We start from the raw sequence: 26777 nt of genomic DNA on the forward strand, positions 1-26777 counted from the left end.
GGCACGGGGTGCTCCCGCAGGCGCAGGAGGAGGTGAGGGGCCGAGCACCGAGCGGGGCAGCGAGAAGATGCGGGCAGGGCCCTGACACTGGGCCCAGAGCCAGGAGGGGATTTTCAGCTCCCGTGTGCTATTCACTGATGAATGGGTTTCCGTGTTTTTTTTTTTATAGCAGAGTGGCAGAAAAGTAAATAGATGTGCTAACATGAAAAATTAAGTTTTGTTTTAATGAAATGTTTATTCGCAGCAAGCTTAATATTAATGTTAAATCTGTGGAATTTCTGCCCATCAAAAATTAATGTGATACAATCCCTGCTTTTCTGCACTGGGAACGTCTTCCAATTAATCGGCAGATCATGCACTGTAAATACAACACCGTGACTCAGGCTTTCCCAGGCCATTATTTTGTTTAAGTGTGCAACCACCAAATGAATAATTAATAATGATTTATGGCTGGATTCAACTCCAAAACCATTACCGGTGTATCAGTTCTGTACAGCAGGTAGCAATTTTAGATTTACAGTCGGGAAACAATGACAATTAGAAGAGGGAGACGAGCCAGTTACCGCGCACACCAGGCATGCACTAAAACCCCGGTGCGCAGCCCTGGGGCCCGCAGAGCATGGCAGAGGTGGCAGGTCGTGCTTTGTAGGAATGACCCCAAACCTCACCGGAGGTCGGGACAAAGTCCCACGCGTGGGGCTGTCGTGGGATGGGAATGCAGTGGGTGCCCCCTCCTCGCCGGGAGCTCGGGGTCCCGTGGTAAGAACCTGAAAATAGGGCACAGGGCACCTGAAGGCAGGCGCTGGGGGGGACGTGGCGCAGGGCACAGCAAGTGCTCGGTCAGCAGGCAGCCTGAACCGAGGGAGGCTGAGGGAAAGCCAAAACAAGGGGGTTCCAATGCAATCACATCCTCGCTGCTTCGCGAGGCAGCAGCCTGGTAGGCAGCAAGTTTCCTTGTCCCTCTGGCCAGGATGTTTCCAAGGAACGCATTTGCTACAACTTGTATCCGAGCTCACGTCTCTCATTTTTCAGCAACGCCAGGGTGAAGAGCAGCTGCTTTTTTTTTTTTTTGTGGCATTGCCTGCTCCGCAGCTCTGAATTCCACTCTCTGAATCTTCAGCATGAGCATCCACCAGCTGGTGGGAGTCACAGGGGAAACTGCACCAAGCTCGCTCATAAAAATAACAAATTAAGCGTCAGTTGGGGCCACTTAATGCTTTTCACTTGCAGCCAAGTGTAGGTAGGGATGAAGAAATATTCCTCCCCTTGGCACCTCCCGGGGATTTGGGCACCCAGACCAGCCTTGCCCTGTGAGCGGTCCCAGCTCCACGGTCCTGCTGTGTCTCTGGGGGCGAGGGGGCAGCGGGATGCCAGGAGCTGGTGACAATGCTCAGCAGCGGGTGTGATGGGAGCACGGACCACCAAGAGCAATAGGCACAGGACCTGCGCTCCGCATCCCTGTGCACCTGCCCGTCCATCCCACTGTGTCTGTGCATCCGTCCCGCCACACAGGGGTACAGCTCCTGCTGCCCGATGTTTTGCTGAGAGCATCACGAGCCGCTTGAGTGAGGGAAGTGCAATTCGGGATGAAGCACGAAGCATCCAGCCTTTAAAACCCCGGGTTCCCATGGCTACCGTGCTCCCCGCAGCACCCACGCACCCTGGGCTGCAGCCCCCGGCGCCCGGCTGCGTCCCCACGGGGTGCCCCGAGGTGAGCCCGAGTGAGCAGCCCCCGGCCCCGGAGGGGGCAAAGCGCTGCCGGGAGCCCCGTGGTCCGTCCGTACAGCGAAATCCATCACACGGCGTGGGGGGAGAGGGACCGGGACGCCGCTGGCACGGAGACAAAGCAAACAGAGGAACGCATTAAAGCTGCAAATAAACGGCCAAACGCAGGAAACCAAGATAGCGTTTTCCTTTGTTCTTCACTTTTTAATGTTATGTTTAAATCAAGCATGAGCTCAGTGTCTACTCGGTTTTACCTTTATAACGGTAATTAACAGAGACTGGAGATCTCGGGGGTGTTGTCGGCTGCTTATTTCTGTGCGCTGGCTCATGTTAAGATCTGTCACGCACTCCCGGCGGAGGGCAGGAGACACGGCGCTGGCTTTTGCAGCGCTCCCCGCATCGCCGTGCATCCCGCGGACCGTTCCAGGCTGCTCTCGCCCCGCACTGCCCTCGGGACCCTCGGCTGCCCGGCACCAAGGAGCTGCCTGAGCGAGGTGTGGACGGGGCCGCTGCCGGTAGGGAAGGGATGAGCCTTCTGCCCACGGTAAGCCAGCGCCGGGTGCTTTGATGGGCGCAGGGGGTTTGGGGAGCCCTCGTTGTGCCACGGCTCTTGGCTGGGTGTGCGAGGGGCTGGGGACGTAACTCCTGGGGGAAGAGAGCAGCTCCTCGCCCCGCTTCAGCACTGCAGGTGCAGAGCGTGGTGGTAGGGGCTGGGTCCTTCCTCTCACCCCAAATTTATCCCAGAGGGGCCAGCAAGCTGGAAGGGGGGCCGGCAGGGGCCGGGCGGGCAGATGCTGTGCTGTGATGCTGCGCTGCACCGGCCCTCGTGCCTGGGGCGCAAGTGGCAGAAAGCGATGTAGGAGCTTTGCTTGCAAGTTTTCAGGGCTGTGTCTTGGGGTTGTCTGGTTGTGTCGGGGATTTTCCAGCGTTTTGGGAGCTGCGGGGAGCTGCGGCTCCCCAGAAAGCCAGGTAACGGTGTGGCAGCAATGCTGGCACCCAGAGCACGGAGGTGGGAGGGCAGGAGCTGCACCTGCTCCTTCTGCGGTCCCGCTCCATTTGTTTTACTTTTCAATTAACGATGTAGAGCTTGCAAAAGCATCTGATTCCCCGGAGGGAGGATGCAAAGCCAGGAGCAAACAGATTGAGATCTGTCTAAGCAGGGTATTTTCAAGACCTTTCTTTCTTGTTCAGAAATAAAAAAAGCTGGTACAAACCCAGCCTGGAAAAAAAAGATTATGCAAGCTGCCTTGGAAAACTTGCCGTGATCGAGTGGGTGAAAAAGCCCCTGAGCTGCCTCAGCGGAGAGCAGAGTAACTGCCGCATGTGCAGGGAGGTGGGTCCGGCTGCTCCACAGCGAAGCCGCTCCAGCGCTGCTCTCCTGTTCCTCGGGCAGTACTTTGCATTTCTCAGTCACCTGCCTGCTGTTACATCCCGCGTGCTCTGCAAGGAGAGGAGGGGTGGCAGCTGCCTGGTGCCTGGCAGACCTCTGCTGCCTGAGGTCCTGGGGCTGTGAAATGCCTGATCCGGCACCAGCCACGCCGCGTGCACTCCTCTGCCCTGGGACCCCGCGTGGCTCTGCCCCTGCGGCACGGCCAGACACCTGGTCCTGCAGCCTGCAAGCGGCTTATTTCAGGTGCCGCTGGGCACCTTGGTGCTTGCCCGAGTGTGTGTCTGAGCCCTTCGTGCTCGCCTTTGCTGCCCTCACGGCTGCCACTTCCCTGCTGCTGCTACGCTGCTGACAACGTGGTTATTTTGCAGCATTAAATACAGGAGATATTAAATGCCATAAATACAGTGCAGCACAATCTCGGGTTTTGCCGGTTGTTTCATGCTGGCTTTATTTCTCATGGTATTTTTCACACGCTGATGTTCCTGCACCCGCTCTGCCCCAGGCCCCGCAGTGTCAGACGCTGCAGTGGCTCTGTGGTGCTCCTACAAACAGGCTGCTGGGGCTGGGGCCGGCCTGGGGGTGGCTGTCCGGAGTAGCAGTAACTCCACGGAGCCCAAGAAACCCCACACGGCTGGGGCGAGGGGGACTTGGTGCCACAGAGCCTGAGCAAGAAGCAAGAAGCTCCCCACCGAGGGAGCCCTGGCTGGGCAGAGCTTTGTGCTCGCAGCAGCTTGCCCTGGCAATGCCGGCTTGTGGCTCCCGAGCCCGAGCTTCAGAAGGCGTGTGGTTAATTCGCCGCCGTCACGAAGCTTGTGGCAAGCGCGGCAATACCTTTGGCAGGCCACTAAAAGCTGCTCTCTGGTGGAGGAAGGGGAGGAGAGAAGGGCCTGGGTGCCTGCAGGGCTGGAGTTTGTCCCCGGTGTGTCCTGCTTCTGGCCACCCATCTCCAGAGAGCTCTGCACAGCCCTGCTGCCTGCTTTGGGTTTACTCTGCGCTTCGTCACAAAAGTGAAGCCTCTATTTGTCTGTCAAAGGATCGCAGCAGCAGATTAAGTTCCACTTCCCAGATACTGGGAGCAGGGCTATAGGGAAAAGCGAGACTTAGTGCCACAAAGTGCCTTGCTGGCTGGTGCCATCCAGCTCGTTTAACTGTCACGGTGTGCATTAGGTGAGACAGTAATCGCTCTGCTCCCGCAGCCCAGCCCTGCTGCGGTCTTCTGGAGGCTCTTGGCCTTCCTCCTGCAGGCACATGGGGACACTGCTCTGATGTGGTGAGGGCAGGATCAGTGGCGGCCTGGTCTTCTGCTCGCCTTGGGAGGTATGGCCTAGTTCCAGCCCAAACCCCGCTGCTCACCCTCGTAGCACGCAGGTCTTCAAAAAGTCCTTAGAGTAGGATCTTGCACTGCGTGGCTCTAAAAGCATAAAGCGCGTGTGATCCCTGTGGGTCTGTTCTCAAAACCAGCCAGAGGCCCAGGAGCAAAGCACCGTGTGTCCATGAGCGCTCCTCCTTTCGATTCCCAGCGGCTGCCAGCGCCACCTCCAGCCCCAAGGTCTCCAGAGCGTCCCTGAGGAACCTCTTGCTGGGAGGGGGGTCTCCTGGTGGCGTCCTTTCACTGTGCAGCTCCGGTGTCTCCTCTGGGGCTCTGCTGTGGGAGCCAACCCACCCTGACCGCCCTCAGGGCCATGCAGGGCAGCATGGTGCACAGCTGAGGGGGGAGAAGAGCTCCAGGGCACTTCCAGAGGTGCTCAAGGGGGGCATGAAACTGGGAGACAGGCACGTCTGAGCTGATGGAATTGCCCCCTTAAGTATGTGCTGACTGCGTTATTTTGCTCTATAAAGAGATGTAGGGTTTTAGGTTAGCCCTTGTGTAAGAAAGCTGATTCATAGCAGGGAAGCTGCAGGGAGAGGCACATGGAGACGTGCGGAAGGGCTCACGCCAGCCACCTGGCCCCAGGACACGAGCTTGGCCTTGCTCTGCCCTGCCGCTGAACGAGAAGGACCGGAGGGCTGGGGGATGTGCCCCTTGCTTGCAGAGGTGGCAGTGTCCCAGTTGTGACCGCATCAATGCAAAAGGAGAAGAAAAACAGTGACCCCCCCCGGCCACATCCCCGTCCCCCTCAGCTGGGACACGTGCAACGTGTGTCCCCTGTGAGAGGGGCTGGGAACACGGAGCAGCTAATGCAAGAGAAGATCTTTTTTCATATTCATTTGCAATTTTTCCAAAAGAAAATAAATTTTTTAAGTCAAGTTTTTCACCATGTCTGCCCTAGATCGTGGACAAGAAAGGTTATCTATGAATAATGTAGGAATGCCTCCCCTGCTGAGGGGAAGGAAAATGCAGGACGCCTCATGCAGAGAAGCCCAGCAGCACACTCGGTGGATGGGGATGGTCCCACCGCCTGGCCAAAGCCCCCCTCCTGCCCACGGGCAGGGCTGCCGCGCTGCCACCACGGGGTGCAGGCGCATGGTGCCCTGGCTTTGGGGAGGGCAGAGCTGCCACGGGTCGCTCGGTGATGTGTCCGAGGGGCACTTGGGCCGTGCCAACAGCACGGGACCGCAGGCACTCAGCTTTAACCCCCTGCCCGTCCGTCCACGCTTCATGCTGTTGTTTCGCTGCCGTGCAGAAGGTCGGTGGTGACTCGGTGATGGAGACAATCGGCTGGTGGCCATGGGCTGCTTTTTAGCAGCAAAAGATGCTTTTTAAACATTTCGTATGGAAAATCAGAAAGCTCTTACTTTGTCCAAATGCGGAAACAATGGTCTTAGAAAAATAAGGGGAAAGGGATGTGTATTGTATCAGTAGCAAAATATTATTTGCACTATTGTTCAAGAGGTTTTAGCTGAAGTTTCAAGATGTTTTAATTCAAGTTTTTGACTGGAAACTTTCGAGGAAGAAATGATTTAAAAATACATATTTAAATATATACTGAGCATTGCACTGGTGCTCATGCAGTTACTCAGAAAATGAACATGGAGTTCCTGAATAATTTGCCACAGACAGCGACCACTCCCCCGAGGACACGCTGACTGGTGCTGTGGGTGTTTGGTGCCCGTGGTCCCTGCAGGTCTCCTGCAATGAGCCTGACCCTCGCAGCCCCCTTGCTAAACCCCTGGCTGCTGGGCACTGCAGCTGGCTGGGGTATTTGGTCCCTCGTGGAAAGCTCCGGGAGAAGGGCGCACGTCCCACCTGGCCCTGCCTGGGCTCCGTCACGAGAAGCACAACAGGCAGACATCACAGCACCCTGGCTTGAAACACAGAAATCTGGGAAGCAAAAATAAACACAGGAGATCAGGAAGATCCTGATCATGGCACGCGTGTGAGGCTCTGAGGACGTGGAGAGGTTTTAAACTGGAGGAAGCAGGGGTTGGGCTGGCTGCCCTTCAGCTCAGCTGCACGTCCAATCTGTAATTCAGAGCAGCAACCTGAATCCAGAATTCACATGGACTCGCGGGTGCTGGGACTAACAGAAGGTGCCTGTCCTCCAACAGGCATTAATAGTGCTGCCCTGGTCTCCTGGGACAGACGGACATGTGGACATCAATGATGCTGCCCTGGTCTCATGGGACAGATGGACACGTGGACATTAATGGTGCTGCCCTGGTCTCCTGGGACAGATAGACACGGGGATATTAATGGTGCTGCCCTGGTCTCCTGGGCAGGCGGACACGTGGACATTAATTGTGCTGCCCTGCTTTCAGGGGACAGACAGAAACTCTGAGGTCATCCAGCATCTCGGTACTTTGGAGCCAGTTTTGGGGTACTTTTAACCCATTGTGAGGGAAGCCCAGGGTGGGAGGCTGGGAGGCCTGCCCCGCAGGGCGTGCCGGCACCAGCACATCCACCACGGACGCGTGTGCACGCTGCCAGCCGGGTGCTGAATTATGCACAAGGCAGCAAACTTTAATGGAAGTTTTTGAATTCTTTTATTGCCCCATTTTCTACCTGAGTAGAAATTCATAAAATGGGCCCCACTGGAGAGCAGATCAGAGTGCAACGTTTCAAAAAAGCAGGATTTCTTTAAACCCGAGGTTTCAGAGCCTCGGGAGTGACCTGGATCTGGCTCCAGAAGGGGCACTCCCACTTCGTCCTGCCACAGCTTCCTCTTCCTCTTATCTCGTCAGCATCTTCGTGAGGCAGCATAGGCGTTGGCGTGTGACTGCTTTGCCTTGCAGTCATCCCATCTGACTTTTTGCAGCCCGTGAGCTGAACTCTGGGATTTCTTGGATGCCCAAAACACCTGCCTGGTTTGCAGAAGAGGGGGATGGAGGAACCTGGGCTGCACTGTCTGCCTCTGTCAGGGAGAGCCTCTGCTTGCCTACTGCGGCTTGCGGTTATTTTGACACAAAAGAGCACGGAGTACAGACAAATCCTTCATTCCTTTTCATAATTTTAATGCATGACTCTTAGTTTTAATGCCTGGACTTCTCCAGCCACATCCTACAATTTTTATAACCACGAGCTGTGCTTTTTACCCATTTTTCTCTAGCAGACCTAGCAATTCTAAGCTGCTTTCTTCCTCTGCAAAGTCTTGGTTAATTGAAAATGTCGATTATTGTATTTAATGATATTTTTCTCTCTTACTCTGACACTGGCTGTGATAGTGATTGTTGTGAGAAGAGACTTTATCATAAATCTAGTCATAAAGACACAGTGCAGGAATCTCAGCTACCATAAATCAGTAGGGGATTCAGGAGAGCTACTTCAGCTAACAAGGATTTAAACCTCAGTTCCCATATCTTTAATACTTTGTAGGAAAAGTGCAGATATTTTTCCAATTTCTCTAGGTCTTTCTTCCAGTTTCATATATTCCAGACCTCTACTGGTGCTGGTCTCGGCCTTCTGATAGAGATAGAGAAAACCACGAAATTAAGGAGGTCTAGTGCAGGTCTGGTGCTGGCAGCAGCTGTATGAAAAGCAGCAGCACCATGCGTCCATGCTCGGAGCATGTCAGAGTGCCCAAAAACATGCGGGGAGAAGATGCAGCTGCCCTGACGGTGGCCGTGGCATCCAAGCACCTTGCTTTAGGTCGGGACAAGTTCCCGGGGGAGGCTCACACCTCCCTGTTGACTGTCGAGCACGCTTTGTCAGCTGCTGGGCCTCCAGACGGCACGGCTCTGGCGAGGTGAGCGCTGCCCAGCCCTGACCGTGGCAGGAGGAGTGGCCGCTGTGCCAGGCCGCCGGCACACGCTCAATGCCATCGGTCACGGCTCACGCAAGAGCAGCCATGCCCGCCGTGGAGACAGCTGTTGCTTTAATAAAGGAATGGGCTCTGGAGTCATCATTTTCCTGTGTGGTTAAGGGTTGGGAGGGCCGCAGGCAGCAGGGTGAGGCCTCGCGAGCGGCCGTGCTGCTCCCGGGCCTAGTGCGTCTCGCAGGGGCACACACCATGCACGGCCAAAATCCAAGCACAAGTCAAAGGCAATATAGAAACCTCCAGGGTTTTTGTTTTGCTTGCTAAATGTAGGAAGATGCCCTGAACGCTGGTAAGGACACAATTGTGATTAAGAATTAAAATTTGGTCCTGTTGAACAGTCTGGTTTGAGGGATTGCACAGAGAAACTGTAGAGAAAAAATGATGACAATTACAGCTGCCTTTCTGTACCATCTGAAAACCTGAAGATAACTGCTTCCAAGGCTGTGCTGGGAAGATGCAGGGGCTACCTGGAAACGTAAGACACTCACTGCTATTCCAGGCTTTTAGGCAATGCTCAGTTCAATCAGCGGCAGAAAATTGAGGCAGAAGAAAATGGGCAATTGAATTTGAGCAAGGACCCGTGAACCAGGCTTGCCTGGAAGAACGATGACCCTATCATCGAAGAAAGAAACATCTACCCAAGGTGTCATTTTTATCCCCCAGCTTCAGATATTACTCAGTCTGCGTCTTGTCCAAGCCTCCTTCCTAATCATCATGAGGGAGGCTGACAAGGCACAAGATTATTCACAAATACACGCTTTTTAAAAAAAAATTATCTGACTGTCCTTTCTGATCTGACTTGCAAAGAATGGGTGTAGAAAAGAAAAATGAATAAGGAGGGGAAATGAACAGGGGGAGACCAACTGCACCCAGACAGAAATTGTTATTCCACTTTGGTCATGGAACAGGAATTCTTCAAGCCCGAGCACCTTCTGGTGCCAACTTGCAAGAGCAGTATTTAACGTTCTCCGAGATCCGTCCTCAGCTGAGATCCCTTTACTAGCTGGTGCTCCTCTTTACTGCCTGTACAAATGAGTTTTCAAAAGTGCTCGAGCGACTGAAACCCAGCCATTTCCCAGGAAATTTATGTTCTTACAGTGTCTGGAAAATGCCACCTGCTGAAGAGTTTGGGTGTCGATGTCCGGAGCCAACCGTCTCTCGGAGGCATGTGGCTGCTGGGGCGGCTGCAGACAGGGTGCACTGCACATTGCCAGGGCAAGAGCCTGCAGTGAAGAGGCAAATCCTCCCATGCCTTTACGAGGGCAATTTCAGTGTCTTATGACATAAAAAATGACACTATTAAATGAAGTGAGACTTTGATTTTATGGGGTATGAAATGCTACTTACACACTGCAGCATTCAATGGAGATAGTTGTTAAACAGCGATTTGCACAAGAAGCTGGAGTGAAAGCTGGATATTCAGTTTTCCAACTCCGCTCCCGGGGCAGAACCATGGAAGGAGCAGAGGGAGACCGAGAGCTGCCAGCGCCCCGTGCCACTGGAGGGACGCGCATCCTCCTATCTGCCTGGGCTCCTCCAGCCGCCTTGCCCAGGAGCAGACTCCAGAAGCACTGCCCATGCAGCCTGACCCACCTGCATGTGAAGCCATCCTACGGTCAGCATGAGCAGAAAAAAAACATTGCTGTGCCCTTGTGAGAGCCCGGCGAGAGGCAGTGGAGGGGGCTCGGGCACTGCCGGTGGTTGGCTTGGGGAAAGAATGAACGTCTTTAAGTCAAACTCGAACCTCTGCTGCTGGGAAGAGATAGGAGCCAGCGAGATATTTTATTTTCCTGTGGATGTGTTCTGCTCGCAGGAGCCACCCGCCAGCTCTTGCTCCCCATCCTGCAGGTGGACGACCCGCGGTGGCTGGGTGTGCAGGCAGGCTTTGTGGAGCAAGCTCTCGTTTTCTTTCCATCCATTTTCACCTGCATTGTTTAGAAATTCACACTGACATTTAGAATACGCAGTTAAATCCCCAAAGCGACCGGGTCACCTACAGGCACAAACATGACCTTTATTTTAACGTGTTGCCAAGAGAAGTACAAGGAACTAAGGGAATGTGTAGGTTGTAGCGGAGAACAAAGTAAGCAGCTTCTCTTGCCTTTTGCCTTCCCCTCCATCACTGCAACCATATTTGCCTTTTGCTTTCAATTTACCACTCAGTCACTGATTTCAACAATTTCCCCAAGGTAAATGGAAGTAGTGTCTGTGCCCCCCCCACTGGCTCACTCGTCTGCCTGCTGCCCCTGAGCCTGCACCCCCGGATCCTGCCCCAGCCCCTGCAGCTGGTGCCTGCCTGTGTTCTCCTGGGTCTGCACGTTATTATTGTATTAATTCATGTGCTGTAACCTGGCAGTAACGTGATTCACAGAGCCAATAACGGTTTGGGTAGCAATAACGCAATTGCTAAGCCTTGAGTCCTTAAACAGCACAGCTCAGTAGGGAAACATTGACTTCGGATATGTTGTGCTGTTTCAGCTCCTAATAGTAAAAATACTTAATATTGATTTCTTCTTCTTCTACCGTTTTTTTTTCTTAAAAAAAAAAAAAAGAATTAGTCATGGCATACTGTTTGCTGGCAATTAATGTCTTTAATATATGAAAACACAACATTAAATTGTGCAGTTTTGACACTTAACCGAAGTAATTAGTGTATGCAGTAATGAATCTTACAAATTTTCCCCACTGTAAGAAATAAAATAATGCAACTGCAAACAATTTGTTAGAACCTGGACAGCTCAGCTAGCTTTTCATGCTTTCTTCAGCCCTGTGAAAGTGGACGGAGCCCTGCCCTGTCTGGCCACTCCCTTGCCCCTCGCCCGAGGGTCCCCGCTGCAAGGAGCAAGAAGCCTTCCCCAGCACCTCATGGGATGCAGCTTAAGGCCATTTTTTTTTCCAGGGCACGGGGAAAGATGCTTTGCAGCAGCCTGAAGGTGAGGCCACAGGCGCAGTGCCGGCAGAAGGCCCTGCAGCCAGCGGGGCACAGCCAGCACACGGGGCGTGCTGCCGCTGAGCTGGGGTGGCCCCAGGGCCGCGCGTGTTCACCCATTTTCCTTTCAAGGGAATTGAGTTCATGCGTTTTCCTTTCAAAGCATTTTTGCAATGATTCACGTAGCATTAAAATGGTATTTGCGACACACGCAAAGTTTTAGTGCCAGGAGAAATCCTGGTATAGCAGCATCTGAGGAAAGCATCACAAGTGGGGAGAATTTTTAAATGGGCTTCGAAAGCGCTGGCAGCAGGGCGTGCGCGGCTTCTGGAGGACCACCGGGGCAGGACCCGGCGTGCCGGCACACAGGCACCCGCTACCCTGCTGCCACACGGGCGGCTCACAGGCGGCCGCGAGGGTTTCCCTGGTCTTCACAGCGTCACCTCCCCAGTGACTGCAGCAACCATAAAGACATTGTTTAAAAATTCACCTTCCGCACGCTGGGCTGGGCTTTTCCCACCAAGGAACTACCCGCGTGCTGCTGCTCAGCCAGCACAGCTACTCATTGAACACGGGTGGCTGCAATGTCACATTGGAAGTGAGATGCCGCCGAGGAGCAGGCGCTGGTGCGGCGCTGAGCCCCCGTGCGCTCACGTCCCGGTTCCTCCCCGCGGCTCCTCTGCAGTCCAGGCACCGGGGGACGGGGCTGGAGGTGAGCAGCGGGGGTTGCCCGCGAAAGGCAGCTCGGTGCACCCGGCTGCAGCCGCTGGTGCTGCTCCATCACCAGTTTTCCCCTTTCGCCCTCGTTTTTCTTATTCTCAGACACCATCTGGATGATGGAAATTTGCAGGTGTGGAAAAAAGAGGGTGGCGGTAGTTACTTTTCTTCACGCACGCCGCAGCTCATGGAAGGAGCTGCCACGGGCTGTGCTGGCAGCGAGGGGCACCCACCGGGGCCGTGGCCGGGCTGATGCCCACCCGTGGGCGCCGCTCTCTGACACAGCACCCTTCGTGGCCAGGCGGGAGGTGCCCGCAGCCGCCCTGCGACAGCCGAAGGCACACCCAGTCTCACCGAATTTCTCATAAATTAGGTTCTGCAGCCAGCGCAGCCTCATAGCAAACACACACTGTCACCAAAGGGCCGGCAGAGCAGGCATTGCTCGGTTTGGCTCCTAAAGGCAGCCCCCTGCCGCACTCAGCTCCCACACGTTCTGTGGGGCCCCGTGCTGCTTCTTTTCTACTATTTGTCTGTGGGACACACGCTTCCCTTGGACACCTCCAGCGAGAATACGTGCCGGGGTGCCTGCAAGCACTTGGCTGGGAGCAGCCAGTGTCGGGCGGTGACAGCCGCAGCCTGAGCATCTCCTGCTGGCCGGGTGGCCCCCTGGCCTGGGGTGTATTTCTGTATGTTCTCAGCGCCCTTCTCAGCCCATGACCTGGCGGCAGGCGGCCAGAGTCCCACGGGAGTGTTGGCCCCTGCTCCTGCTGTGACCCAGGGCAGGGGCTGCTCCGCGACGTGAGGATCGCAGACAGTTCTCACAGCTCTTGCCCACCACGCTTACACCATTATATGCTGATATTCATCTTTCTTTTCTTTTTTTTTTTTTCCATTTTCTTTTCTTTTTCCTTTTCTTTTTTTTTCTTTTTCTTTTTTCTTTTTTTTTTTTTTTAATCTTTATTTATTTATTTATTTATTTAAGATCTTAAACTGTGCGGAAAGGCTTGAGAATCTGACCTGCAAACCCAGGTGTTCAAAGCCAGAGCAAAAATAAACATCTCCTGATCATCACTGCTATTGTTCTCTGGGGATAATGGGAACAGGGGCAGCTTGTGATGGGGAAGGATCGCTCTGATTCATAATTTGTCAACCCACAATGTTTACAGTACTTAGGCTGGGAAAAATACCTGTTCACAGAAATGATCCTCAATAGGCTTTGCTTTCTACTTACTGCCATTGCTTAGTAACAGCTCTATTTTTAAATGCTAAGAGGGTATTAGACAAAAAAAAATAAAAAAATAAAAAGAAAAGAAAAAAGAATGCACTGAAAGTTTCCTCCATCTCCCTCCTACCTCACATTAAATGCGAAGGAAATGCAGGCACTGACCTCGGGGCAGGCTGGACCAAGCAAGGTGGGCTGCGGATGCGGTCACGGGCAGGGTGGCTGAGTTGGTGCCAACCGCTCTGCACAACCCTGCGCCTTTCCGCTGTCCTTTAAAAAACAAGCAGTAAAATCTGTGTGCCCGTCCCTGCGACCTTACGGAGCAGCCAGGCAGAAGGAGTGACGGGGATTCCTCCTGCAGGCGGGCTGAGCAGGAAGGCGAGCTCGGGTGCAGACAGTTGAGCTCTGGAGGGGGTTTTCCATGTCCCGTGGTCCTACCCGTGTGCTGCCCCACGCTGCTTCCTGGTGGCACTGGGCCCTCCCGGCTGCGGCCCCCACGGTCACTCGTGACGATGTCGAGACAAGTGGGGTGGCTTTGGCTGAGCCAGTGTCGGAGCCATTGAAGGTGAGGGGAAGCTAATTCACTCCACGTGGGTTTGCCCAGGTCAATGCTATGAGTTTACCGGCTTCTTTCCTTTCTCGCCTGCAAGCCCGCTGACGTATTTAGGGGACATAAATGTCTGTGGCTGAGGGAGAGCTCGGGGCCGAGGAAGAGCTGGGGTTTCTGCTAACGTGATCTTAAGTTGTCCCTAAAGGCCCATGCCCCCATCACCTCTTGTTGTGTTTTTAATACATGTAATATATTTATATATACACACCTCCTTTATATAAGGGATAAGGTTCACAGTATTAAATATGTGCAAAAAAAAATCAATGTTTCTGTGGTTGATTGAATACCAAAATAAGGCTCAGGGGGTTGATAACTGTAAAGCCCTTTATTGTGGGTACATTTGATTGCCACAAATATCACCCCTGCTGCAAAATAACCTTAACAAGACAGCAATAAACCAGAACCTAGGTGGCTGCTGGGCCGCTCCTCGGCCCTGCCGGCAGCGCTGCCAGCTGGGGCGCGCAGGCTGTGGGGTAAGGGCCCCGAACCACCCCCAGAGGCACAAAGAGGGTGAGCTGTCAAACTGTCGGAACCCCAGAAATGACTTGGAGTGTTTCTGATAGCTTGGTGCCTGTGGATAATAAGAGGATGTCAGGAAAATACGTATTTTTTTTTTAAAAAAAGCTGAAAGGCGTGTTATGGACAGAGTCCTGAGTGGGAAAACGGCAGCTTCCCGGGACACTGAAAGCGGGACTGCCCATAGCAGCGAGCCTGTAGGGAGCAGTAGCGGTGGATCACCGGGGAGATGGTTTACATCGCTCGTGTCCGTGACGAGGTATTTGCCCTTGGACGTTCTCCGTAACTCTTCCTGTCGCTGCGTCCTCCTTTGAGGCTTTTCCCTTGGCGCAGCTTCCCCGAGCCCCCCGCCCGGTGCACACACGCTGCTTGGTGTACACGGGCATGGTGCTGGGCACCCCGTGGGCTCGCGTGGGGAGGCGAGGCGCTACCTGATGGTGTTGTTGCTGCTGGGCACGGAGCGTGGGGGCCTTCGCTGCACATCCAGCCCACCCCCGCAGGTCCGGCCAGCACCCTCCTTGTGGCTGGCAGGGTCTCTGCTCGTATTGCCTATTTATTACAAATCCGTCGTGGGGTTACTGCTCATTGCTCGTGCTGTTTTGTACCTCGGGATGCGGAGCATTTCAGGGTGCAGAGCCGTGGTGGGCAGGAGCACCTGCGGTGGGGGCTAGGCAGCGCTGCCCCCCTGCACCTCGCCCCACGGCGTGTGCTGCAGCTGGCTGGGGGCACACGGGCACCCCGAGGGGCAGGGGGACACAAGCAGGGACAAACACCCACTGACTGTGTGGGAACACGCTGGAGCACGTGGCGAGGACTTGTTACTGCTGCAGTGTCTGCAATGTATTTTTGACACACGCTTGCTGCAGAGTGCAGCCCACTGCAGCAGAGGAGGGGAGCCGAATTCGCTTCCTCCTGCACTCGGTGGAAAGCGCCGTGTGTGTGCTTTGATGGGAGGTACAGCAAAAATGTAATAGCCGGCAACTCTGCCAGCGCTGACACAAAACACTGGTGGGAAGCCTCTGCATCAAAGCCACGCTAATTTCCCTGTGCTCGCCGCGGAGTTAGGAGTGACCTTCAGCTGTTCTTCACACGGCGGCTCTGACAGGGGAGGTCATGAATGAATTGTGGCAAATTTAGATGAAATTATGGATTTGAGAGACAGCTGTAATTAGGTTTGAAGCAGACATTTGAATACTTTTTGCTGGATCGACCTGGAGAGCTCAGCCTTCTCTGGGCTGCAATGAAACAGGAGCGAGGGCTTTTGCGCACCGGGCATCCGGCCGTGGGCGGCAGCTCCGTGCGTCAGGGAAACGGGATGGAAGCAGGGGCACGCGTTGCTCCCCCGACACCAGCCCCGGCACTGCATGTCCAGCATTCCAGCAGGTTACCTGCAATTTTAAGGGCTATTTAAAAAGATCTGCAAGTGGCTGCGTAAATGGAGAAGCACCTTGGCTCATCTCAGCACCGCGCTCCGGCTTGATACAACGTAACTTCAATTTTTGACCTATTTCATGCAAATCGGTCCTGAAACAGGGCACAGGGATGCAGATATCCAACGTTATTCCAGCGAGCACCCAGACCAGACCTCAGCCCCTCGGCATCCCTCACTCCTCTCCACCTGCAATCTACTTTTCATAGCAGCCTTGGCCAAAGTTCGTTGTAGCTCATGAGCTTGTCATAGCTGCAGCCTGCCCTTGAAGCTCAACACAGAAGAGACGAAAGCTCACAGAGCATTGATAGAATACTTGATTTCCTGCTAATATGAAAACATTTCCAATATCTCAGTTATAATGCAAAAAACCCCAAATCATACTGGAGATGGACCAGCTCCTGGGGCGGCAGCCTGCCCTGCGGAGGTGGGAGCTGCGCTGGTCACGGCAGGCTTGGAGCTGAGTCTTGGGTTCCTCTGCTCTTCTGGTCTCCATTAAAATGTTTAATCGATCTTACTCATACTGTTTCACACCTCTATGCACCTCCTAAATCCTGTGGTAAACAGAAAGGTGTGAAGGACCGTGCAGGTGAAGTCACCTGTCACCTATCGCTTCCTCCAGCTGCCCCCTGTATCACTCTGCCTCACTCTGCCCAGGTTTTTTCAAGGACTAAGAGACCTCATAGATCTCACAGCCTTTTTCTTCAAAATGTCAGAAAAGAGATAAGCACTGGCTGCCTCTGGGCTGCACAAATGCCTCTGCACCGACACGAAGCGGCGATGGTGGTGATAGCGTTAGTGATGGTGGTGATCGTGGTGGCAGTGGCAGTGATGGTGGCAGTAGCGGTGATGGTGGAGACGGTGGCAATGATGGTGGCAGTGATGGTGGAGATGGTGGCAGCGATGGTGGCAGTGATAATGACCGTGATGGTGGGGATGATGGCAGCGATGGTAATGGTGGAGGTGGTGGCAGTGACGATGGCAGTGATGGTGACAGTGCGGCGATGCACTGACCCCTGGCTCAGACGGGGCTGCTCCTGCCCAGCCACCCTCCCTGCCCTGCTTTTTTTCCCCAGGACCCCCAGGAGGAAGGTCTGCCATCGGTAGTTCTTGTTTCAGAAGTTACTGATGCTTTATGCCAGAAACCACACTGACAGTCCCCAGCCAGAGCCACGGGCACTGGCTCGCAGCCAGGCGGACTTTTAACAGCCACCAGCCTTGGCCTATTTAGAGGGTGACCCAAAAATCAGCCCCCATCTCCACCACCACAGCCCATGACTCATCCGCTCCTCTCAACCTTCAAGCCTCCAGGAAGGGAGGCTGGCGTTGTCTAGAAGCAGATGAAGTAGCACTTGAGAAGACTTAGCGCAACCAGAAGGAAAAAAAAATAGATTGGGAATTCTACAGGGGAAATTTTTAAAGCTATGTAGCACCACCATTTATTAAGTGCAAGGAACTGTGCCATTAGTAACTACTACTTTCCCATATATTTCAGGCTCTTTAAAAATGAGAAGAAAAAATCGGGGTTATCAGTCTGAAGCACGTGCTCTGATTTGCCATGCTGGTGTAACTCCAGCAGACGCCAGTGAACCCAGATTTGCAGAATCCATGCAAGGAGCACATCCAGCTTTCCAATAAAATCTGCTGAAGGAACTTCACGATTTTAAAACTTTAATTAGCCAGATGTATGAATGAATAGAAATCAGTATGGAGTGGAGTTATTTATACGTGCGTGCCAGTGAAAAGAGGTTTCGCTACCCATGCTGAAGCCCAACTAATTGACTTTGCGCACGAAGCAGTGTTATAGCAGGGATATACCCTGGACCCTCATCTTTTCAGAAAGCAGCTATTTTGGCCTGCTCTTTGCTTGCCTCCTTTGGCGTGTCCCTGCTGCAGTTAGTGGGAGTGAAACCACGATGAAACTCCTGTAATTCCTGAGGCTCTTTGTGTGATGTGCAACCACTTCAACGTTATCTGTAAACAGGACCAACAACGCACATACGCTGATAAGCGGCTAACAAAAGCAGCAGGCTTTTCTCCCAAACCTCATTCGCAGGGATGCCAAATCCTGGCCTGACCGTAGGCTGTTTCATTAGTGATCGCCAGAGGCCGATTCTGGAGTTTTTCACTGCAAATGCATCCTCTGCTCTCCGCGGCACAGGGTGATGCAGCAGCTGGTTGTCACCCAATGAAGCTGTGCGAAAACCCAAGACTAGAATAAATCAGCCTGTGCTTACCTGGGAGCCGCCACCCAAGTGTCTGTGCCCAAGGCAGCAGTGTGGCCAGGAGAGCGAATACTGCCGCCCGCCTCCAGTGGTGCCACAGCCCTGGCACGGCGCAGGGGGCTTCCCCCTGGCACAGCTGGTGCTCTTCTGCACCAAAGTCACTCTGCTTAAATGGGAGCCCGTAATCCGGCTGAGTGGCTCAGCCATGAGCATTTCCCAGCCCTTTTATTTAGCTCTGGCACTTCTGAGGCCCTCACACACCCGTCCCATGGGTGGGAGAGGGAGCTGCTGCCTCCGCAGCCTCCCCCTGCATTCCCATCCACATAAAGTCACGCATCTCGGAACGGCCACAGACAACCCTGAAGCTGGAAGAAGCAAAAACCCTCTGCAGTCATAACTCCACCAATGCAAAGGCCAAACCCACCTTCAACCTGTCCCGCAAAGGACAGGAACTTAGCGAGGGTGTCCAAAAGGGGCCAGCCAGGTGACAGCAGCCAAGACCTCACACTGTGACGCAGGAAGCAAAGCCCAGCCCAGGGCAGAGCCTCCCTCCTGTGCCATGCCCCAGGCCCCTGCTCGTGGGGCTTTCCTGTTGGGGAGGCCGTGCTGCTCCCACCTGCATCCCCGGGCACAGCCCCGGGTTTCTCCCCTCAACACTCGTCTTCTCCAGGCAGAAAGAGCTGTCTGTACTTTGTGGGTAAGGACTACAGGGCTGTCCCAGTTGCTGGTCTTTTTGTCTTGCAGGTTCTTGGAGATGTTCAGCAGGACTTCAGGGAATATGCATGAAGGGAGGAAAACTCCCCGTTATAACAAAACAAACAAACAAACAAAAAAGAATCTCATTTTACAGCAGCTCTCCTGGGAGGCAGATTTCCATCACCTGCCTCCCAGAAGCTGTCCCTGCCATACCCAGGCAGCCGTTTGCCTTCCCTGGTGGGTTGGAGCCCGTGTGCACGGTGTGCCACATAGCAGTGCACCACTTTTATGTGCCGCTGGTTAGAGCAGCAAAGGCTTCTTCTCTTCTTTATGTGCCTTCACTGAAGAGCACTTTCTTCTGCTCCATCCCCAGCTCAGGGCAGGCAGCCCCACGGGTGCCGCAGGCATCCCCCACTCCCAAAGGAAAAGATGTTGGTGGGGAAGATCTGCTGGGGGCCGGATTTCAGTCCCTGCTCCACATACAGTGACAGCGGGAGAGGCTGGGAGCAGCCCGGGTGCAGGTCGCCTCCACCAAGGAACTAGCCACGTCCAACACGAGTGGAGAACTCAGCGCTGGTATAAACCCTCCTGTGATCCTCTTCCAGCTCCTACCGACCACTTTCCCACTCCAACGCTGGGCCGGCGCCGTGGTGCTGGGAGAGCAAGGTGGAGGCCTCACGGCACACAGCGAGCCCTCGAGGCCGAGCGCGCAGGACGGGCGCCAGCGCTGCCGCTGAGAGCTTTGGGGCGGTTGGAGAGGAAGAGGGAAGCAAACGGAGAGGCACCTGCCCCGCCAGCTGCGGGAGCTGCCCTAAGAGCACCCGGAGGGCTGAGGCCACACGCTGCCCTCGGTGTTCGACCCCGCCGGGGGCTGCTGAGCTCCCCGTGCCCCGCCGCTCCCGGGGGGCACCCGGCGCCCTCCCCGCCGGGCCCCCTGCCCAGCCCCGGAGCAGAAAATGGCTCCGGCCTCACGGGAGGGAGGGCAGGGGGGAGGCGGAGGGCGCAGCAGGGGGGACGCGGCGTCACCGGCGCCTCCGAGACCCCAGCGCGGGGATGCCGCGGGCTCGGCGCGTCCCGTCGGGGCGGCTGCGCCCCGCACCCCTGCGCCCCGCATCCCCGCGCCCCGCATCCCCGCATCCCCGCGCCCCGCACCCCTGCGCCCCGCATCCCCGCGCCCCGCATCCCCGCATCCCCGCGCCCCGCATCCCCGCACGGGGAGGGCGCGGCCGCCCGGAGCCGCTCCGCCCCTGCGCCGCCGCCGCCGCCGCCTCGGAGCGCACCGCGGGCGCGCAGCGGGTCCCGCCCCGCCGCCGCCGCCGCCGCCTTTGTGGCCGGGCGCCGCCCGCAGCGGGGCGGGGCGGGGCGGGCGCTGCGCGGCGGGGCCGGCGGGCGGCGAGCCCCGGGCGCGGGCAGCCCTCGGCGGCGCCCCCGCAGGCTCCGCGCCCCCGGACCGCGGCTCGGCCGCGCGTGGACGCGCGCTCCCGCCTGCAGCGTGAGTAGCGGCCGGGGGGAGGGAGCGGGGGGCAGAGCCCCCGAGGGATGCGCGGAGCCTCCGCGGGGGGCCGGGGGCGGCCCCTCCCCGGGTACCGGCGGCGCAGGGCGCTCGGGGCGGGTTGGCGCCGCCGTCGCCCCCGGCCCGGCCGCGGTGCTGGGCGCAGCCCCTGGAAAATTCCGCGCCCGTTGCCGGCGCCGCGCCGCGCTCCGCGGGCACCGGCACCAGGGCGAGCCGTGGCCGGGCGCAGCCGAGCGCCGGGGGCTGCGGGCGGGGCGCTCCGCGAGCTCGGCTCCTCCCGACCCCGGGGATGCCGCCGCCACGGCCGGGGCTTGAAACGCGGCCGGCGCTGCGGGGCCGGCGTGGCGGCTCGGGAACCCCGGCGCGGCTCCGGGCTTCCCCCTGCAGCCGCTGCCAGCCCCGGCCCGGGCGGCTCCGTGCCCCGGCCGCGGGGCTCCCGGGAGGCTGGAGCGGGGAGGGGTCGTGCAGGGGAAGTTCCCCGGTCGGGGGGGGGATAGGGGTGCTGGGCGCTTTGGGTGTGCGGGAACTCCCGTGCAGCCCCTTCGTTTTGCACATCTGGGAATTTCGGCCGAAGCCTCCGGCCGCGTGCCGCCCTCGGCGTTAACCTCAGGTGCTGCGAGCAATTTTCGTCTTTGGGAAGAGATGAAATACCGGGCGCTTTCCTCCCCATTGTTCCGTGGCAGGAGAAGTGACTTAATCTTGTGGGCTTTGCTGTTACGCATCTGCTTGCTCAGATACTCGACAGGGAATGTATGCTTGCCATGGCAACCTCCACGTCGCATATTGCAGCCACTTTTTTGGAAGTAGCAAGACTTGTTAAAGAAATAGGAACAGCTTATTTCAGTGCCTACGTAATCGTAGATAGATTGCACGTCTTGGAAAACATGACCTGTTTTTCAAGAATTTTAATGCTCCTTTGGGTTCATAGGTGTGTGTTTTACGGGAAGGAACGGGAGCCAGCCTCCTGGAGAGGTCATGCATTTTTCTTTTCATGCAATCCTAGTGAACGGAGGTTTCCTCGTTTTCCAGCAGTGCACGCTTAAAAAACTGCATGAAATCAATGACCTTCACGTCAAATTTCTCGGTGGGTCGTTCTAGCTTGGTGTCCCTGCGAACTTTAACCTTGGTCGGTGTTTGATGCATAAAACCGTTTTTCAGTGATGCAAACGGGGTTTTATAGACAGCTCACAGGGGAGCTTTTCTGCGCATTTTTGTTATACAAACAATGTGAAAAACTTAAAACCGGCTTCACATGAAACCAATTCCGGTGGTTCCCAAAGAAGAGGCCATCACGGCTAATTGCACCCCGTGCGCCGGGTGCTTCCCAAGCCGGGCCCGGCAGCTGGGAAGCAAACGCTGCTCGCTGCGGAGCCCGGCGGGAGGCAGCTGCGGGACACGGCACGGGCACCGCTGCCACCGCTGCGGGAGCCCAGCGAAAGGAGGAGGTCAAAATTCATCACTCCTTTGTCCCACGGGAATTTATAAACGCTTCTTAGCCACTGATTAAAAAATGGATCGAGTAGCAGTTGCTTACCGAATGGGATTTTGAAAGGAAGGTTGACCGTTTTCTCTGGAATATTTCAAGGCGGCAGCGTGTGCATGCTGGTAAAGCCACAAAACTTCCGATTAATGAGGAATTAATAGCCCCTGGGGCATTTGCGTCTGTACGGAGCCGTGGTGGTGTGCACACTGATCTGAGAGCAGGCGGCAGTGATGTGAAATACAGCAGAGCACTGAACTGCATCCTGAGCCCCGAACACAGGGATCGAGGCACCGCGGCACGCGGAGGGCAGGAGCTCGGGGGGGAGGGAGCGGGCAGCCACCCAGGGGGTGCCTCCCGGGGCTCCCCGAGCGCAGCAGAGGTCTTGCCGTGCTCCAGAAATGGGGAATCTTGGTGTGCAAGAGCTTCGGCTAGTGCAGGGCCGTGTCCTGATGTGCTGGGCAGTCATGAGATGGGTGGGAGACCCCTCGCTGGGGGTGTGCCAGGGAGCCCCCCATGGGCAGCCTGCACCCGGCTGCCTTGGGGCCGGACCCTCTGCAGGGGGTGCAAGGGAGAAGTGTTCACCCAAAATAAGGTGTGCGACTCCTTCGGGGCCATCAAACACAGGCTGGGCCGCTGCGTCGGTGTCTGAAAGGCCGCACTGGGTAGCCATGGGAGGCACGGGGTGGAAAACTGTCCCAGAAGCGGTCTTCACAGCTACTTCACAGCATAAATGAACGGCCTCGGTGGGCGTAAGCCAAGCACAGACCGAGCACCTAAATGTTGCATTAAGCCCTGTTTAAGGATTTGCAGCAGCCACCGTGAGTCTTTGGTTTTCAGCTCAGCTCTCTCTAATTTTAGCATGGTTTCTGTAGGCTTTAATTTGCCGGCATGGCAGATTGCATCAAATCCTAGCACAAGTCCTTCAGAACTGCTAGCTTTCTGTCAGATCTCTCGCTCTTTTTTTTTTTTTTTTTTTCCTTGGAATGCAGCAATTTGTTGATAGCAGCTAAATCCCACATGTTTTACTGTGCATCTCCGTGGGGCAGATACCCGCCTGCGAGCACGAGCCGTTTGAGAGCCCTGGAAGAGGCAGAGGCGTGGTGGAAGCCCAGGAGGAAGAGCGTGGAGCTGGGCTGGGCTGGGCTGAAGGAGAGGCAGCCGCTGGCGGATCTGCAGCCGCGTGTGGGAGTGTGGAAGCAAAGGGGCAGCAGCCCCAAGCAGCTCTCAGGGCGGTGTGGTGAGGTGGTGGAGCAGGGGAGGAGAGCTCTGTCGTCCCTTGGTTAACGCACTGCCCGGAGTGAAACGGATACACGGCTGTGGGAGTTCAGGCCTATTGGAGGGAAATGCTATTTTTCCAGATATTTTGCTGAGGAAAAAGAAAACGAGAGTTGGAACAGAGAGAACCTGAGGAAAGCAGGTTTATCAGCCTCCAAGCACAGGAGACGGGACAACGGGCAGAAAAAATTGGAGTCTCTCTTGGTTGGGTGAAACACAGCGACAGGGTTTATTCAGACGTGTGAAACAGGCGGGGGGACTCCTGTGGGGCTGCGCTGGCTGTGCAATTGCCCATGATATGAACAAACGTACAGCATTTATGTCTCGTCGGTTGCCAGTCGTGGCTCTTTCTTGCAGCGATGCGCTTAGGGTGTAAAGGCACGCCTGTGGAATCTTTGATGCTCAGTTTATCACCGAAGCTTGATGCTTGAGAGACACGGCGTGGACTAAAAATAGAGCAATCAATAGAGCGAGCTTGCAGGTATAAAATACGTTTTCAAGGAGCAGAAACAGAAATCCACGTGATCTCGGACGTTCATGCTGCGCGACGTCATGAGCAGCATTGCACGCGCGTGTGCCCGCCGCCTGCCAGCAGCGGCGTCAGTGGGCTGTGGCCGCTGCCCCCAAGTGTCAGTACTCCCCAGGGGGAACCGAGCTGAGCTGAGAGCTGGGGTTGGCTTGGAGTGGTTTTCAGCTCTTGGCTTGAAAATACTGCTTTGTTGTTGTCTTCGTTTGTGCTTTTAGAAATTTGACTTCAATTGAGTTAGGGAAACTTGGAAGAAGCATGGCATGCCAGACCCTGCTCTTGGAGGGACCCACTTCTGTAATGAGTTCACATTTTTTTGTGTTAGGGGCCACCAGAGGGACCATCACCACTGTCCTCCCTTGCTCTGATGGGTGCTCTTTCATCACTACCTGGCGCTGGGTCTCGACTGGGTGCGTTGGTCAGGCAGGGGCTGCTCTTTTCCCCAGGGGACGCTTGGTGAGACGTTCACAGCGCCTGCGGGGCAGCTTGCCTTCATCACTGCCATAAAACCTGCTCAAGGTGTTGGCTGAGTGGTGACGAAGTCTCTTTGGTTTAATTTTGCCTTGGTATGCCGATGGGGCCACATGGTGCGTGTGTTAGGCGTTCCCATCTCTAGGTGCACCGGAGCCTGAGCTGTTGTTACAATGAGAATTCTTAAATTTTAAAGCCTGAGTACTAAATTGGTAGCTTTCAGCAGTTCTCTAATTATGTGAGACATTTTTTGTACTTAACAAATGGTTCTTATTCTTGCCAGCACTTCAGCCCGGTGTTCTAGGACTTGTGGGTGTCAGGGAACAGAACATATTTCTGTGTCTGTGAATATGATCCCACACGTTGTCTTAAGTGGGAAAATGTTCGCAGCCCTTATATGGCGAGGGATTTTTTCCTAACGCCATCAGTGCCTTCTCCTGCAGCAATAATGCAGTTTTATCTCCCCGGTGCTTTGTAGGCTGGGTATTGATTGTGAAGCAGAAGTACGAAGTGGTCTGTCTCTTTTCCTGGCAAAAATACCTCGCAGTGTAACCTGCTCCATGGCCTTGCAAACTGCACAGGAAGTGTTTTTAGACATGGTTGGTGCTTTTTGGCAGCTAGTAGGTGTATAGACGCTCCGTAGAGGAGCACCTGTGAGCAGCAAGGGTGCTGGTACTTACTTGCCAGGCATCGTGCATCTCTTCTTTATCTTTGCTGGGCGTTTGCGTGCTCCTCCTCGTGCTCAGCCATTTCAGCAGCAGAGTTGCAGCCTCCCAGCTGCATGGACAGGCGAACACTGTAGAAGAAGCCAGGATGTCTGCTTGTCGTGGCACAGTGACGTGCTGCACAACGTCGTGTGGTTTTCAGGGATGTACCAGGAGGTATCTTGCCATGCTATGCAGTGAGATGATGAGATAAATGAGTTACTCGAGTACTGTGTGATGTTCTGAGTGAATGCTGGGGACAGGCTGGTTACAAATTCATGAAAATGTGAAAAAAAAGAGGAGTTCTTTACGATGATGGAAGAGCAGAATGACCCTCAAAGGGCTTTGGGGGGGAAATACTCATTTTTGCTTCTTGCCTTCCTGCTGAGTGACATAACACCCCAGAATATTTGGCTTGTACCAGAGGGTTTTGTAATGCTTGTGGTTACGTGCAGGAGGAGGAGGAGGAGGAGGAGGAGTGGGCTTCATCCCTGCTGGTTGCTGGGAAAGCCAGAGGCTGAGGCTGGGCGAGCGATGCTGCCTCGTGGGCTGTCATGACCACTTAATTTGGAGGGGCTGTGCAGCTTGGTTCCCTCCTGGGCAGGCACGTGGCAAGAAGGGGAGGGGATGGCCCAGTACAGAGGAGCGGGGATCCACAGAGATCTGCCGTTATAGTTATATTAATAAAGTTATATTTAAAAAGTTAATAAAATTATATTAATAACTTTCCAACATTTAATAATATTTTGAAAGGGCTACAACCAAGCAAAACTTATTTATTTACACGAGAGAGTGTTGGAGTGTTTAAGATGGGGCTTACGCATCAAAACAAATTGGGTCAGGAATGCTATCAACGCCTATGATTTCTAGCATCTTCTTGGTGTGACGGCTAAGCAGATCCATCCTTTGCTTTCTGAAAGGAAGAAGCAATGGGAATTTCAAGATGGTATTGATGCTGATATTTTCAAACAGCATTTTTTACCAATACTTAACAGAATAACAGTTTATGTGAGAGGTGCTAGGACGTAGACACCTTGTATTTGTAACCACATAGTGATACAGACTATATAACCACCAGGTTTGTGGTGTACAAATGTCACCTAGAGCACAGCACCTCTTCTCTTCTCTTCTCTTCTCTTCTCTTCTCTTCTCTCTTCTCTTCTCTTCTTCTCTTCTCTTCTCTTCTCTTCTCTTCTCTTCTCTTCTCTTCTCTTCTCTTCTCTTCTCTTCTCTTCTCTTCTCTTCTCTTCTCTTTCTTCTCTTCTCTTCTCTTCTCTTCTCTTCTCTTCTCTTCTCTTCTCTTCTCTTCTCTTCTCTTCTCTTCTCTTCTCTTCTCTTCTCTTCTCTTCTCTTCTCTTCTCTTCTCTTCTCTTCTCTTCTCTTCTCTTCTCTTCTCTTCTTCTCTTCTCTTCTCTTCTCTCTTCTTCTCTTCTCTTCTCTTCTCTTCTCTTCTCTCTTCTCTTCTCTTCTCTTCTCTTCTCTCTTCTCTTCTCTTCTCTTCTCTTCATTTATTTGTAAGAATAGTGCCATAAAGTGTGGTTTTCTTTATTCATTATTTCACGGCTGCAGAGGCTGCTGCAGTATTTTTCTAAGTACTGGAGGATTTTCTCTAGTAAAGCCTCATTTCAGGATTCCTACAGAAGTATGTGTGAAAGGGTGCACTAAAAATGAGCACTGAAATGCTTGCCTGTGTTAGCACATCAGCTTTTAAATATGTGCACAGGAACCCCTTTAAAGTAGGTATTTCTGTGCATTTTCCAAAGCTAACCGGTGCCTGAGTTTTTATTCTGCCAGGGAAAGGCACTCTTTTTAATGGAATGTCATTAACACTCTGCTGCTGGATGATCATTTCCATTTATAATGGCAACAATATGTTAACTTCGACAAGTTAAAAATTAAGACCATGGAACTGCCAGTCAGAGCAAAAGGGCTGCTGGCGTTCTTTAATCAGAGCTGCTATTTTTATGTGGACAGATTTAGCATAAATAGGTGTGATGCAAAGTGTCACACCACATTTAGTCCTTGTCCAAGACATCTTAGTTTTGGAATGGCTCTCTTTGTATTTCTTGATTAATCATTATCCGTGGGGAGGGGGAAAAGATCTGTTTTTGTCATTTGCTTCCTTCCTGCCCCCACCCCAGTTGTTCTTCC

General features: G+C 54.4%; 1 protein-coding gene across 15 annotated transcripts in view; it reads left to right on the forward strand.

Moving 5' to 3' along the window:
- Positions 1-225: 225 nt before the first annotated feature.
- LRRC7 (leucine rich repeat containing 7) overlaps positions 226-26777 on the forward strand; it is a 183089-nt gene continuing 156537 nt past the window's right edge. For 8 of the 15 annotated variants that reach the window (XM_067001702.1, XM_067001703.1, XM_067001698.1 and 5 more), the window contains exon 1: positions 20005-20146. The gene's annotated coding sequence lies outside the window, so the exon portion shown is untranslated. Of the gene's footprint in view, positions 2270-20004; positions 20147-26777 lie in introns of those variants that run through there. The other 7 variants (XM_067001706.1, XM_067001707.1, XM_013193137.3 and 4 more) reach the window with 6 other exon arrangements.

This window comes from Anser cygnoides, chromosome 8, assembly GCF_040182565.1.
Source record: "Anser cygnoides isolate HZ-2024a breed goose chromosome 8, Taihu_goose_T2T_genome, whole genome shotgun sequence".
In the NCBI taxonomy this organism is placed as follows: domain Eukaryota; kingdom Metazoa; phylum Chordata; class Aves; order Anseriformes; family Anatidae; genus Anser; species Anser cygnoides.